The sequence below is a fragment of the Microtus oregoni genome, unplaced genomic scaffold, assembly GCF_018167655.1.
Source record: "Microtus oregoni isolate MIOR12 unplaced genomic scaffold, Mior012 000000F_ref0000247, whole genome shotgun sequence".
Taxonomy (NCBI): Eukaryota; Metazoa; Chordata; class Mammalia; order Rodentia; family Cricetidae; genus Microtus; species Microtus oregoni.
Window position 1 is genome coordinate 33,161,205 of NW_024543059.1, and position 16,296 is coordinate 33,177,500.

At 36.7% G+C, this 16,296-nt stretch overlaps 1 long non-coding RNA gene and 2 other non-coding genes across 4 annotated transcripts in view; all 3 read right to left on the reverse strand.

Moving 5' to 3' along the window:
- Positions 1-412: 412 nt before the first annotated feature.
- LOC121455070 lies at positions 413-478 on the reverse strand. The gene has a single exon (XR_005975423.1). It is a non-coding gene; the product is annotated as a small nucleolar RNA SNORD109A (small nucleolar RNA).
- A 4,599-nt stretch (positions 479-5,077) lies between these two features.
- LOC121455278 lies at positions 5,078-5,143 on the reverse strand. Its single transcript, XR_005975467.1, has one exon. It is a non-coding gene; the product is annotated as a small nucleolar RNA SNORD109A (small nucleolar RNA).
- Positions 5,144-5,819: 676 nt separating this feature from the next.
- Positions 5,820-16,296, reverse strand: part of LOC121451984 — a 102,863-nt gene continuing 92,386 nt past the window's right edge. Inside the window, exons 9-11 of one of the 2 annotated variants that reach the window (XR_005974761.1) lie at positions 14,521-14,561; positions 6,395-6,476; positions 5,820-5,913 (exon numbers count right to left, since the gene is read on the reverse strand). This is a non-coding gene — a long non-coding RNA (uncharacterized LOC121451984). Of the gene's footprint in view, positions 5,967-6,394; positions 6,477-14,520; positions 14,562-16,296 lie in introns of both variants that reach the window. The other variant, XR_005974762.1, reaches the window with a different exon arrangement.

Below are 16,296 nucleotides of genomic sequence, written 5' to 3' on the forward strand. Positions count from 1 at the left end.
ACTCACTCATAAATGGATACTAGCAATATGTAGATTCCTAAAGGCAGTCTGCCCTATTATTTGCCATCTGTCAAAACTGGAATGCCAGTCAGGCTCTGAAACCTCTTCAGTCTTAAAATGACCCATTACCTGGACTTCAGATTCTTATGGCATGAGTTGTTAGGGATTTTCAGAGAGTTGTTCTCATCATTGATAGAGATAAGCCTTATCTCAATGCAAAAAATATAACCACTGCCAGTGAATCTTTGGGAATCTTGTAACCTTAGCTTTGGGTGCAATTGGGACACTATCAAGACACTCTCAAAATCTCAAATGCTAAAGCCAGATTGGACAGTTATCTCATCTGTGAAAACTATGAAGAATAAGCCAGGGTCTGAAACCCTAATTGCTCTTATTAGAGGACCTCATATCTGGACCTCAGATTCCCATTGACATGAGTCTCTCAGCATCCTCAGACAGGGTTTCTCATCATCGATCCAGATAAGCCCTCTCTCAATACATGAGCATTTCCATGGCTAAGAGAAATTACATAAAGTATGTCATCTTAACCTTGAAAACGAAGAACAGAATTGTGTAGAGCATGTTTCTCAGTATCAAAACAGAGGTATTGAGTCTGACTCAGCATGCATACATTGTCTTTTGTACCTTAATTCAAATCTAAGTTAAATGTAATATCAGAATGCTCTATTGTGATGAACCCTAGCAGCTTGCCATTAGGTAAGAGACCTACAGGCAGGCTGCACCACCACAGCTGCCACCCACTTTACTCTTTTCACAGAGAAACCAACTCATTACCCATCCTCCCCTTCCCCATCATCCTCATCTTGGACAATCATCTCCTGCTACTTCAGAAGCTCCTATAGGCACAGTGCCACCTATACCAGTTGCAAAAACAGGTGAGTGATGATCTCCCTTGTAGACTGCAAGGCCATAAATACCAAGGGACATCCTGAGCCCCACACCAATCATCTCAGCAAGAAAGCAGGTTCCTGCACCCAATTCTGGTGGAAAACAGCTGCTCCAATGAATCCCACAGCAGCTTGCCAACAAGAGATAGACCTGTGGGCAGTCTGTACCACCAATGTGACCACCCACTGGAATCTCTTTCTACAAGACTCATTCTGTCAGTCAACCAAGCTTACCTCAGCATCCTCCCTAAAGGGAAAGGTGAGGTGCAGGGAATGGGAGGAGGGGCAATAAGGGAGAACTGGGATTGGTATGCAAAATTTAAAACAAAAAGTAGTTTTCTTTCTTTTTTTAAAAAAAGAGAAAAAAAACACCACCAATAATGGTCAGGGCACTATGAGCCCAGTTACCTTACCACAATAAGTTCTGAATATTCCATCATAGCTGAAGCAAATTATTAAATCACAAAAACAACCTATATGAAGATAGAGTTCCTGAAAGAGGAAATTAACAAATCTCTTAAAGAAATCCAAGAAAAAATTAGAAAACAAAAAACAGGTGAAGAAAAGGAATAAAACCACTCCAGACCTAAAAATGGGAATAGAATAAATAAAGAAAATACAAGCTGATGGAATTCTTGAAATAAAAATTTTGAGAATTTGAAAATTAACTACAAAGGCAAGTGTCACCAAAAGAATACAGAATTCTGGAAGAAAGAATCTCAGGTATTGAAGACTTGATAGAAAATTGAATATATCAGTCAAAGAAAATGTTAAAAATCAAAAAAGTTTTGACACAAAACATTCAGGAAATATGGGACACTATAAAAATATTAAACTAAGAATTATAAGAATAAATGAAAGAGAATCCTAGCTCAAAAGGTCCAGAAAGTATCTTCAACAAAATCATAGAAGAAAATTGCTCTAACCTAAGAAGAGGAAACCAATAAAGATACAAGAAGCATACAGAACAGCAAGTAGATTAGACCAGAAAAAATTCCCTTACCACATAATAACTAAAACACAAAACATGCAGAATAATGAAAGAATTTTTTTAATGAAAGGAAAAAGAACAAGTAACATATAAAGTCAAACCTATTATAATTATACTTGGTTTTACAAAGGAGACTGCAAAACCAGAAAGGTCTGAACAAATGTGATTCAGACTCTAAGAGACCACAGATACCAGACTAGCGCACTATATCTATCAAAATTTTCAGTTACTTAGATGGAGAAATTAAGATGTTTCATGATAATCAAATTTAAGTAATATGTATCTATAATTCCAGCCCTACAGAAAATTCTAGAAGGAAAACTCCAACCTATTGAAGTTAACAACACCCATGAAAACACAGAAAATAATTTCACACCAGCAATATTAAAATAAGGACACACACACAAAACCAACACTAATTCAACCATTGCCCACAACAATGTAATAACAACAATCAAAAATAATTATTGATCATTTATATCTCTCAATATTAATAATCTGCATTCTCCAATAGAAAGACATAGACTAACATAACAGATTTGAAAACAGAATCTATCCTTTTGCTTCGCCAAAGAAATACATATCAGCATCATGTATAGGTACTACCTTGAGATACCGTGTTGGAAAAAGACATCCCAAGAAAATGATCCTAAGAATCAAGTGGATATAGCTATTTTAATATCTAACAAACTAGACTTGAAACCACAGGCACAATACTGAGTAACCAAAGGAAATATCCACTGAGACAATATTTCAGTTCTTAACATCTATGCCCCAAATACAAGAGCACCCAAGTTTGTAAAAGAAACACTTCTAAAACATAAATCATATACTGACTGTCACCTATTTATAGTGGGAAATTTTAATACCACATTCTCAAAAAAGGGTGAGTCATCCAGACAAAAACTAAATGGAGAAATCCTGGAGCTAGTAGACATTGTAAACCAAATGGACTTAGGAGTTATTTAAAGAACGTTTTAAACAAAAATAAAAGAATGTACTTTCTTCTTAATACTTCATGGAACTTTCCCTAAAACTAATGAACCACATACTCAGACACCAAGCAAGTCTCAGCAGATACAAAAAAAATTGAAATATCTCCCTGAGTACTATTAGACCACCACAGATTAAAGCTGGAGCTCGTCAACAACAAAAACAACAGAAAGCTTAAAATCTCATGAAAATTGAAAAAAAAAGCTCTATTGAATAAAAATGCATCAAGACAGAAAGAAAGAAATTAAAGACATTCTAAAATTCATTGAAAATTAATATGCAACAAAGCCAAACTTAGGAGACAAAATTAAAGTGTGCTAAGAGGAAATTTCATAGCCCTAAGGGCATAAGTTAAAAAAATTGTACATTTTTAAAGTATGATACCCAATGCACATTTGGACTCAACAAAGAAACAGAATTACAGACCAATTTTCCTTATGACCTAGATGCAAAAATACTCAAAAATACTTGCAAATCAAACAAAAAACACATCAAAAACATAATCCACTATGATCAAATGGAGTTCATCTGAGAAAGAATGGGAGGGTTCAATGTACAAAAATCAGTATGTAATCCAACATATAGGGAAACTGAAAGAAAAAAATCAAATGATCATCTCATTAGGTGTAGAAAAAGGCTTTGACTAAAATTAACAATCCTTCATGAAAAAGTTCTGTAAAGACTAGGGTTACAAGAGACATAACTAAATATAATAAAGACAATTCACAACAAGAATATAGCCAAAATCAAATTAATATAGAGGCACTCTAAGCAATTCTACTGAAATCGGGATCAAGACAAGATTGTACGTGCTCTCCATATCTACTCAATATAGTACTTGAAGTATTAGTTAAAGCAATAAGACAACTGAAAGAGATAAAAGAAATACACAGGAGAAGAAGTCAAAGTATCCTTGCTGCGGGTGATATGATAGTATACATAAGTGACTCTAAAAAGAAAGTTAAAAGTAAGAAAAGTTAAAAAGAATGCACCAAGATATTCGTCAGTATTGCTCTAGGATAGGGTCATTTCAGGTTCCCAATCCTCAGCTGCCCAAGGAACTAACTGGGAACCTCATCTTGGGCACTAGGGAGCTCCTCTAGGGTCAAGTCGCTTGCCCACCCTAAAGTGGCTCCCTTAACTAAGAATTGTGGTTCCGTGCTCCCCTATCCACCTTTCCTTTATCCCAATTCTCCCGTTTCCCAGGCCCCCCCTCCTTCCCTTCTACCTTTTCTCTCCCCATCTCCCCTTACCCCCATCCCACCCCAGGGAACCCGGACTGCTCTGTGGACTGGAGAGGGAGGGGGAGAGGAGTGGGGGGAGGGGGAGAAGGGTGGGAGGAGGGGGAGAAGGGTGGGAGGAGGGGAAGGGAAATGGGAGGCTGGGAGGAGGTGGAAACTTGTTTTTTGTTTATGTTTTTTTTTCTTCTTTTCGCAATAAAAAAAATAAAAAAAAAGAATGCACCAAGCATGCAAATATTAACATATAATATACTGAAAGTGAAATTCACAGTTCAAACAAGATGGTACAAGGAATAAGTAACTTTTAACAATGGGATAACTTAAAGAAATTACCTGAAGAAGACATTGAGATATCATGAGGGGTTGAGGAGTTTATCAAAGTCTGAAAGCTGTATTGATCAGCTACCAAGGACAATAAGATGGCCATTAGATACTTCTGCTTTCCTGAAGAAAGGCAAGTCAACTGGTCATTCAGAGAGAGCTAATGCTCTTCACATTGCCCTCTACATCCAAGTATTGCTGAAGAAAAAAAATATTGGAATAAAAAAAATGAAAAGACATGGTCTTCAAAATACTCAGGAATAAAGACAGTGATCCCTTCCATTTGTTTCTTATCATTAGCTACATAGCAAAGCCATTTTCAGTTTACAGTGCAAGTAAGCTGATAAGTGCTTTTTTTCTGTTGATTTCACCTCTTTGGGTCTATCCTTTCAATGCTTGTTTGTGTCACACACTTAATTACATATCTAAATTATACTATTAATTATAGCAATGATCAATATAATCAATAAAGTATATAGGACACATTTGGGACACTGTAGCAATACCCATTTTCTCAAAATATAGGATCATAAAGCCAGACATTACTGCTATATGCCATCAATGAAAGCTGAAGTGTACCAGTTATATGAATTTCTCCTGTCTTGTTGGAGACCTTTATATCTGGACCTGAGTTTGCAATTCCTAAGAGTTGTTCAGCATCCTCACATTGTTGTTCTTATCACTGATCCAGGCAAGCCCTCTCTCAACACATGAATATTTTCACTGCCAGGCTAAACTTCAGAGAGCTTGTTTCCTTAGTTTTGAAAAATAAAAACATTATTGTGCTGGATATATGTTTTTCAATCTCTGAACAGAGGTATTGAATCTGAGTTCATAGCTCTAAATGCAATCATAAAGAATTTGGAGAAATCTCACTCAAGTAATTTAATATCACACATAAAGCTCTAGAATTAAAAAGAAGCAAACTCACTCAGGAGAAGTAGACAACAGGAACTAATCAAATTGAGGGCTGAAATCAATATAAGGACAAATAATACAAAATACAAAAAGGACTATACAAAGAACAAATGAAACAAAAAGATGGTGTTTTGAGAAAAGAAACAAGATAGACTTAGCCTTAATACAAACTCCAAAAGGCAGAGAAAGAATATCTAAATTAACAAAATCAGAAATGAAAAAGGGAACATGCCAACAGACACTGAGGAAATTCAAAGAGTTATTAGTTCATACTCAAAAACCTGTACTCCACAAAATTGGAAAATGAAGCAATCCATGAGTCACATTTGGGACATTCTAAAGATACCTATTTCCTCAAAAGCTAGGATCCTAAATCAGGCCTGTACTTTTTTGCAAGTTACCACCTAAGGTTAAATAGTCTAAGCCAGGTCTAAAAGCCTCACTTGCCTTATAAGTGGTCACTTAATCCTCAAGATTGGCAATTTATGGATTGCTTGACATCCTTGCACAAATGTACTCTTCACCCATCCAGACGATATCTCTGTGAGCAGATAACAATTCCATAGTCAGGCAAAGTCTGCATAAACCTGTTTTCTGTGGTGTAAGAGGATATTTATTCAGAGGACTCTGTTTGCAATCTGTACAAAATTGATAAACTCAGGATGAATAAATGTGTCATGGGTTGCCCAAGTTAAATTAGAGATAAATGAGTAATTAGAAATAACAAAAGTTTTGAAATATTCATCTGAGATGACTGAGTTGTTACAAAATATACTTTATATAAAACTAAAAATGTGCCACCAACACGTCATTCCCTGTGAGGTTCATGGAGACCAATTCTTGGTGGACATAAGAGGTGAGACAACAGTGGCCCTGGGACCCTGGACGCCTTCCACTCCCTAAAACCTCCACATGGGAGAAATGCCAGGGCCCCCCTCCCCAGGTGCCTTTGGCATTCCTAGCAGTCAGCAGGGAGCTGGTCTGTTACACAGCCATCTAACCCACCCCAAATGCTTCTTTACCTGTGAACTCTGTAGACCAATTCTTGAAGACCTAAGAGTTGAAGAGATGGGAAGTTGCCAATGCAAGAACTCCTCCATCAACCTAAAAAGCAACATGGTATCATCAGTATCAAGCGAACACACAACAGGAAGTGATGGAGGAAGGTCATTGGTTAAAAAATAAAGAAACTGCTTGACTGGCCCTCATAGGTTAAAACATAGGTGGGAGGAGTAAACAGAACAGAATACTGGGAGGAAGAGGAAGTGAGCTCAGAATCCATGCTCCCCTCTCCCGGGCAGACACAGGCAATGAAGGAAGCCACAAGGTCAGACATGCTAAATCTTTCCCGGTAAGAATGGTGCTACACAGTTTATTAGAGAGGGGTTGATCAGGATATCAGAATTAGCCAGTAAGGGCTAGAGCTAATGGGCCAAACAGTGTTTAAAAGAATACAGTTTCCGTGTAATTATTTCGGGGCATAAGCTAGCCATGTGGGTGGCCGGGTGCCGGGGACGCAGCCCCTCTGCTCATATTACAACAAGGAAGGGTTGATCATCCTAACACAGAAGAAATAGAAGAAAACGACTTTAAATGTTACTTAATGAAAATGATGGAAACCTTTAAAGAGGAAGTGAAACTGATGAATATCTTGAATATCACCACAGAACCTTCTTCCAGTGATGGATGGAGATAGAGACAGAGACCCACATCAGAGCACTGGGCTGAGCTCCTAAGGCCCAGTTGAAGAGCAAAAGGAGGAAGAAGATGACAAGGAAGTCAGGACCGCCAGGGGTTGGTCCACCCACTGAGACAGTGTGTCTGATCTAATGGGAGCTCACCAAATCAAGCTGGACTGGGACAGAATGAACATGGATCAAAGCGGACTCTCTGAATGTGGCTGACAATGGGGGCTGACTGAGAAGCCATTGATAATGGCACTGGGACTTGTTTCTACTGCATGTACTGGCTTTTGGGACCCTAGTCTGTTTGGATGAATACCTTTCTAGGCCTGGATAGAGAGGGGAGGGCGTTGGACTTCCCACAGGGCAGGGTACCATGCCCTCTCTTAAGACTGGAGAGGGAGGGAAGAGGGTGAGCAAGGGAGCAGGAGGGTGATGGGAGGAGGGGGAAGTAGAAATTTTTGAATGGAAAAATAAAAATATAAAAAATTATTCATCAAATAAAAAAGAGAAAATGGAAAAACTCCATTAAAGAAATGGAGGAAAAGACAAAAAGATGGAAGAAATTAATAAATCCCTCAAAGAAACCCAAGAAAATAAAGAAAAAGCAATCAATCAGGTAAAGAAAACAGTTCAAGATTTGAAGATTAAAATAGAAGTAATAAAGATAACACAAACTGAGGGGACTCTGGAAATGGAAAATCTGGGTAAATGAACAGGAACTACAGAGACACGTATAACCAATAGAATACAAGATATAGAAGAAAGAATCTAAGGCACTGAAGATTCTATTGAGGAAATAGACAAATAGTCAAAGAAAACACTAAATCCAACAAATTCTTAACAAAAAAAAACATTCAGGAAATCTGGGATACCATGAAAAGACTAAACCTGAGAATAACAGGGGTAGAAGAAGAATTCCAGCTCACAGGCACAGAAAATATATTCAACAAAATAATAGAAGAAAACTTTTCCAACTTTAAAAAGATATTCCTATGAAGGTACAAGAAGCTTACAGAACACCAAATACACAGGATCAAAAAAAAATCCCCTTACCATATAATAATCAAAACACAAAACATATAGAACAAAAAATATTAAGAGCTGCAAAAAAGAAAGGTCAAGTAACATATAAAGGAATACATATCAGAATTATGCTTGACTTATCAATGGATACCATGAAAGCCAGAAGGTCCTGGATAGATATGCTGTAGACACTAAGACACCACATATAGAAACCCAGATTACTGTACCCACCAAAGCTTTCATTCACTATTGGTGGAGAAAACAAGATATTCAATGATAAAAACAGATTTAACCAGTATGTATCCACAAACCCAGACTTACAGAAAGTATTAGAAGGAAAACCACAACCCAAGCAAGCTAACTACACCCACAATAACACAGACAACTGATAACCCCCTCCACACACACACCAGCATAACCCCAAAATGGGAAATACACAGACAGTACTATTGAAAGATAACCAGAGCTAACAACCACTGGTCATTAATATCGCTTAATATAAATGGTCTCAATTTACCTATAAAAAGACATAGTCTAAGAGAATGGATACGTAAACAGGATCCAGCATTCTGCTGTTTACAAGAAACACACCTCAACCTCAAAGACAGACACTACATCAGAGTAAAGGGTTGGGAAAATTTGGACCTAAAAATACAAACAGGTTTGGCTATTCTAATATCTAACAAAATTGATTTAAAACTAAAATCATTCAGAAGAGATGGAGAAGGACATTTTATACTCACAACAGAAACAATTCATCAAGATGAAGTCTCAATTCTGAATTTATATGTCCCTATTTCAAGAGCACCCACATATGTAAAAAAAACATTACTGAAACTTGACTGAAGAGCACATCAAACCCCACACACTAACAGTAGGAGATTTCAACACTCCTCTCTTGACACTGGACAGGTCAAACAGACAGAAACTTAACAGGGAAATAAAAGAACTAACAGATTTAATGAATCGAATGGACTTAACAGAACATTCCACCCAAACAATAAATAATATACCTTCTTCTCAGCACCTTGTGGAACCTTGTCTAAAAGTGATCACATTCTCGGTAACAAAGCAAACACCCACAGATAAAAAAAAATTGGAATATTTCACTGTGTCTTGTCAGATCACCATGGAGTAAAGTTAAAATTCAACAGCAATACTACTCCCAGAAAGCCTACAAACTCATAGAAACTGAACAGTCAACTACTGAACCACTCCTGGGTCAAGGAAGTAATAATGAAAGAAATTAAAGTCTTCCTTGAATTCAATGAAAATGAAGGCAGAACATACCCAAACCTATGGGAGACGATGAAAGCAGTGCTAAGAGGAAAGTTCATAGCACTAAGTCCCCATAAGGAAAATGGAGAAAGCTCACATCAGTGACATAACAGCATGCCTGAAAGCTCTAGAAAAAAAAAAAAAGCAGACTCACCCAAAAGCAGAAGAAGACAAAAAAAAATCAACAAAATAGAAACACAGAAAATCATACAAAGAATCAATGAAACAAAGAGCTGGTTCTTTGAGAAAATCACCAAGATTGACAAACACTTATCCAAACTAATCAAAAGGCAGAGAAGGAACATTCAAATTAACAAAATCAGAAATGAAAAGAAAGACATAACAGTGGACACTGAGGAAATTAAGAGAATCATTAGGTCCTAATACAAAAATATGTACTCTACAAAACTGGAAATGTAAAAGAAATAAAAAATTTTCAGATAGATACCACATACAAAAATTAAATCAAGACTATGTGAGCAATTTAAATAGACCAATAAGCCACAAGGAGATAGAAGCTGCCATCAAAAACCTCCCAACCAAAAAAAGCGCAAGGCCAGATGGTTTTAGTACTGAAGTCTACCAGAACTTTCAAGAAGAGCTAATACCTATACTCCTCAAAGTGTTCCACATAATAGAAACAGAAGGCTCACTGCCAAACTTTTTTATGAAACTACAGTTACCCTGATACCAAAACTACACTAAGACTCAACCAAGGAAGAGAATTACAGACCAATCTCACTCATGAACATGGATGCAAAAATTCTCAATAAAATACTGGCAAGCTTAATCCAAGAACACATTAAAAACATCATCCATCATGACTAAGTAGGCTTCATCACAGAGATGCAGGCCTGGTTCAACATACAAAAATCAATCAATGTTTTCCACCACATAAATAAACTGAAAGAAAAACAAACATATGATCATTTCACTAGATACTGAATAAACATTTGACAAAATCCAACATTCCTTCATTATAAAGGCTTTGGAGAGATTAGGGATACAAGGATCATATCTAAATATAAGAAAAGCAAAATAGAGCAAGCCGTCAGCTAGCCGCAAATTAAATTAAGAAAAACTCAAAGTGATTCCACTAAAATCAGGAATAAGACAAAGCTGTCTGCTCTCTCCATATCTCTTCAACATAGTTCTTGAAGTTCTAGTGATAGAAATAAGACAATATAAGGAGATCAGAGGGATTCAAATTGAAAAGGAAGAAGTTAAACTTTCGTTATTTGCAGATGAGATGATAGTATATATATATATATATATATATATATATATATATATGTGTGTGTGTGTGTGTGTGTGTGTGTGTGTGTGTGTGTCCCCAAAACCTCTACCAGGGAATTCCTACAGCTGACAAATGCCTCCAGTGAAGTGCCAGGATACAAGATCAACTCAAAAAAATCAGTAGCCCTCCTATACACAAAGGATAAAAAAGCTGAGAGGGAAATCAGAGAAGCAACACCTTTCACAATAGCTACAAATCACATAAAATATCTTGGGGTAACACTAACAAAGGACATGAAAGGCCTATTTGACAAGAACTTTATGTCTTTGAAGAAAGAAATTGAAGAAGATACAAGAAAATGGAAAGATCTCCCATGCTCTTGGATAGGAAGGATCAACATAGTAAAAATGGCAATCTTACCAAAGGCAATCTATAGATTCAATGCAATCCCCATCAAAATCCCAACAAAATTCTTCACAGACTTTGAAAGAAAGATATTCAACTTCATATGGAAAAACAAAAACCCAGAATAGCCAAAACAATCCTGTAACATTTCAGACTCTAAGCTCTATTACAGAGCTACAGTAATTAAAAGAGCTTAGTATTGACATAAAAACAGGGACATTGACCAATGGAATCGAATTGAAGGCCTGGATATTAATTCACATACCTATGAACACCTGATTTTTGACAAAGAAGCAAAAAAGATACAATGAAGAAAAGAAAGCAATTCAATAAATGGTGCTGGCATAACTGGATGTCAACATAGAGAAGAATGCAAATAGATCCATATCTGTTGCCATGCACAAAACTCAAGTCCAAATGGATTCAATACCTCAATATAAATCCAACCACACTGAACCCGATAGAGAAGAAACTGGAAAGTAAGCTTCAACGCATAGGCACAGGAGACCACTTCCTAAATATAACCACAGAAGCATAGGCAATAAGAGCATCAATAAATAAATGGGATCTCCTGAAACTGAGAAGCTTCTGTAAAGCAAAGGACACAGTCAAGACAAAAAGGCAGCCTACTTATTGGGGAAAAAAATCTTCGCCATCTCCACATCAGACAAAGGACTGATCTCCAAAATATATAAAGAACTCAAGAAATAAGACACTAAAATTCTAAATAACCCAATTAAAAAGTGGTGCACTGAACTAAACAGAGAATTCTCATCAGAAAAATTTCAAATGGCCAAAAGATACTTAAGGACATGTTCTTCATCTTTAGCTATCAAGGAAATGCAAATCAAAACAACTTTGAGATACCATCTTACACCTTTCAGAATGGCTAAGATCAAAAATACTCATGACAGCTTGTGTTGTAGAGGATGTGGAATAAGGGGAACACCCATTGCTGGTGGGAATGCAAACTTGTGCAACTACTTTGGAAATCAGTGTGGCAGTTTCTCAGAAAACTGGAAATCAACCTACCCCAGGATCCAGCAATTCCACTCTTGGGAATATATCCAAAAGATGCTCAATCATACTATAAGAGCATTTTTGTCCAACTATGTTTAAAGCAGCATTATTTGTAGTAGCCAAAACCTGGAAACAACCTCAACTGAAGAATGGATAAAGAAAGTATGACACATCTACACATTAGAGTACCACTCAGAAGTAAAAAATAATGACATCTTGAATTTTGCATGCATATGGATGGGATTAGAAAACATTATCCTGTGTAAGGTAACCCAGACCCAAAAAATCAATATGGTATGCATCCACTCATAAGTGGATACTAGTTATAAACAAAGGTCAACCAGCTTAGACTTCAGGAACCTAGGGAAACTAAGTAATAATGTGAACCCAAAGAAAAACATATAGACCCACCTGGAAATTAGAATCAGACAAAATTTGGGAGCAGGGGGGCAGGAGTTAGAAGGTAGGGGAGAAGGGGGGTTGAGGAGAACTTGAGGGAATGGGACAGTTGAGATGGAGGAAGGACAGATATGAGAGCAAGGAAAGAGATATCTTGATTGAGGGAGAAATTATGGAGTTAGCAAGAAACTTGGTTCTAGAAAAATGCCCAAGAACCCACAGGGATGACCCCTGCTAAGACCCTAAGCAATAGAGGAGAGGGTATCTGAACTGGCCATAACCTGTAGTCAGACTGCTGATTATCTTAACTATCACCGTAGAACTTTCATCCAGCAATAGATGTGAACAGAGGCAATGATACACATTTTAGTACTGGACTGAGATCCCAGGATCCAGTTGAAGAGTGGAAGAAGTGAGAGTGTGAACAAGGAATTCAAGACCATGAGGGGGTCATTCACTGAGACAGTTTGCTTGAGCTAATGGGAGCTCAACAACTCCAACTGGACTGGGAGTAAATGAGCATGGGAAGAACCAAGTCCTTCTGAAGGGGGGTTGACAGCCAGGGTAGACTGAGGGGCTACTGATAGTGACACTGGGATGTGTCTCTACTGCATATACAAGCTTAATGGGATCCTATTCTCTTTGAATGTAAACCTTGCTCAACCTAGATGTAGTAGGGAGGGCCTTGGACTTTCCACAGGGCTCCTCCCTTAGGGTTGGAGGGGGGATAGTCTGTGGAGGGAGATGGAGTGGACTGGGAGGAGGGGAGGGAGTGGGAATTTGGATTTTTTAAAGTCATAATAAAAAAATAAAGAAAAATATAAAATAGAATCTTATGAAAAAACTAAAAATGCTGTTGATTGGAAATATTGTGTTCTTTCTAAACAGAACTTTTAACTAGCATGCAAAGTTGGAAGTTACATGATAAGATAATCATGAGTACTAAATTTACATAGTTTCTCCTTTTCCTGTTCCTCTCCTTTATCACCTATGCCCTCTTATGTTTTTTTCATTTCTGGCTTCAATAGTTAATAATCTGTTCTCTTTCTGAAACATATGTTTACTCATCCTCCTGGCTCTTTATATTTCCTTCTCCATGGTCTCAGATCTATATTCAGGATCTTAAACTACTCTCACCCATACAATAGTATGTATTTTTTAGCAAGAGGACACTCAGATGTGCACATGAGCAATTACACATGAAATTTGTAGCTTTTTGACTCTAGATTATTTGCTTTGGTGTTGCCATAAATTACATAATTTTAGGCTTATGTTTTCATCATTGTCAACTGATTATATATATCACATTTTGTTTGTTACTCAATCTATGGATGGGCACCTCATCTGGTATTGAGCCTTTGCTCTTTGACCAGTGCAACAAGACACATGCATGAACATTGTCTCTGTAAGAAAAAGTAATCCTTTAAACAATGCTTAGGAAATGAAGAAAAAGCACTTCTAACTCTCATATTCTAATTACAAATGAGCTAAAAGACCATTTATATAATTTTAAAATTCATTGATAAGGATCTCTGATTCCCCCAAAACCTATTATTAATTAATTAATTAATTAAATAAATAATTAAATAATTATTAATTATTATTAATTAAGCTAGTGCTTCTGGGACCTTCACAGTGATGATCCCTACTTTCAGCACTGGGAATACAGAAACCTGATGGTAATAAATTGAATATTAAAACTAGCATGCTAGATATAAATGAGATAAGAAATTTGAAAGGGTTTAGCTTTGACATTCTAATCTGAAAACCTCAGATTAGAGCTGAACACTAGATATGTAACTGCTTTCTACAAAGCAGTGAGCTGCTTTTGGTTTAGGAAGAGAAAAGCTTGGGTAGATGTTTGGTTTTCTTGTCATTAGCTTTTCTTAGTTATTCCAAAATGAGTGTCTCAAAAATCTAGAAACTTTTACAAAAGAAAAATAATTAAAAGGAAGCTCCATCAAAGAGGGAATTATATTCTTCACAATGCAGACCTCATTAAAAGCATCTTCATGTGGTCACATATCTCTATCTTAGAGTATATGACATCATGAACCTGAAGGGAAAAATGGACATCAACAGAACCAGTAACATGGCTTACCTGTTTTCCCCAAAGCATAAGTACCTCTTCAAGCCTTTAACCTGAAACAAAATGCAAAATAAAATAAGTCAGTAAAGACAATGTCTCGAGGTTATATAAAGTAATGCCCAAATCTGGCTGCCTTACATCACTGTTCTGTTTAATGGAGATGTGTGATGTGTTGGTATCAACTTTACTTTGATATTCTGGAATAATTTTGTAGGGTGTTTTATTCATGCTTGTGGTTTCCTGACAGCAGTTGTCTCTCTGTTCCACATGTCAGTGTGTCTTACCTTGTAATCAGTATTTCAACATAGAGTGTCTCCATGTGTAAGATCATTCATGAGTTTTCTTACCTATCAGTACACATAATACCTTCTGACAATAGTAAATCTTGAAGTCAGAGAAAAACAAAACATTCCTGGACTTTTTAAGATTATTTTATTATCAACCTACAACCAAAGTGTGTGGTGTCTTTGAGAGTATAATGCTGCTATGTAGTTATGTAGGATGATAACCATGGACAATGATATCATCCTGTTGTTTTGGGGACATTAGTAGTATTGGTGAGCAGTTATTTATATGGATGGATTCCATGTCTTGCAACATAAATTCATAGTATGAAAACAACATTATCTACTCCTTAAGGTTAATTTTATCATCTTCTTTTTAGTTATATTTTTAAGTTGGCTTGCCAGCTAGTGCTGTTCAATAAAGTTGAATAGCTAACTCAAAAGACTCCTTTGTTCAGACTATCTTTCAAAGTATCAGAAAATGCTATGCTAGCTTCCAAGAGCAAAACATTCAATAGTCCTTCCCAAACCTGGTTAGATGACTCAAACATTCAGAGCACTGACTGCTTTTCTAGTTGTCCAAGGACTATTCCATATGATTGCTCACAACTATCTGTAACTTTAGTCTCAGGGAATACAATGCTTTCTTCTGGTCTCCTTGGCACAGGTCATGCAGGTGCTGTACACACATACATGCAGAGAAACATATAGACATAAAATAAACATAAAGGAAAACATTAAAAAATAACCCTACAGAGCCATGACACTCATGAACCAAAACAATAACCAGCAAGACAATATATCCTAAAAGATATAATAGTGGCACTTATATACTGATAGTAATGAACAACTGTCTTATTTGACTCACGATCCTGATAATAGGAAAGCATGCCTGCTAATGAAGTTATGGATAATAGAACAGTACCTAATCTCTCCACTTTCCTAAACTAGTTTAATTCCTAACTGCATTCTAAACACATATTCTTATACAGAGAGATTACTATATATCTCATTTTTCATCAGAGATCTTTTTTTTTCAGCAGAGTGTCATTATAGAAAGCCACCATTAGTCAAAATTCAGAGAACAATTGATAATAGAGTGTCTGTTCTCTTTCAATACATCCACTACACAATTTCTGTAACTAAGGTTCAGAGAGCACAGTGGAAGAGTAAATAGAAACATTAGAAGAGCCAGAGAATCAGAAAATCTACTGTGACTTTGTGCATTCTAGCTGCAATAGGGAACTGTATCCATGAAATAGCAACTATATGGCTGCACGACAAGACCTTGACAATAACAACGCCAGTTGACATCCCAATATAGATAGATTAAATGTCATAAGATTTGCCCATAGGTGATGAGCTATAGGAAATTAATATCTGCTGAGGGAGGAAAAAATCTGTTTTCCGCAGGGACTGGTTCCTGAAATACTATCTAATATCAAGTGGTCTGCCCTAAAAACATGCATGCAGGCAACACTAAGAAGGCTCAACAAATTATATT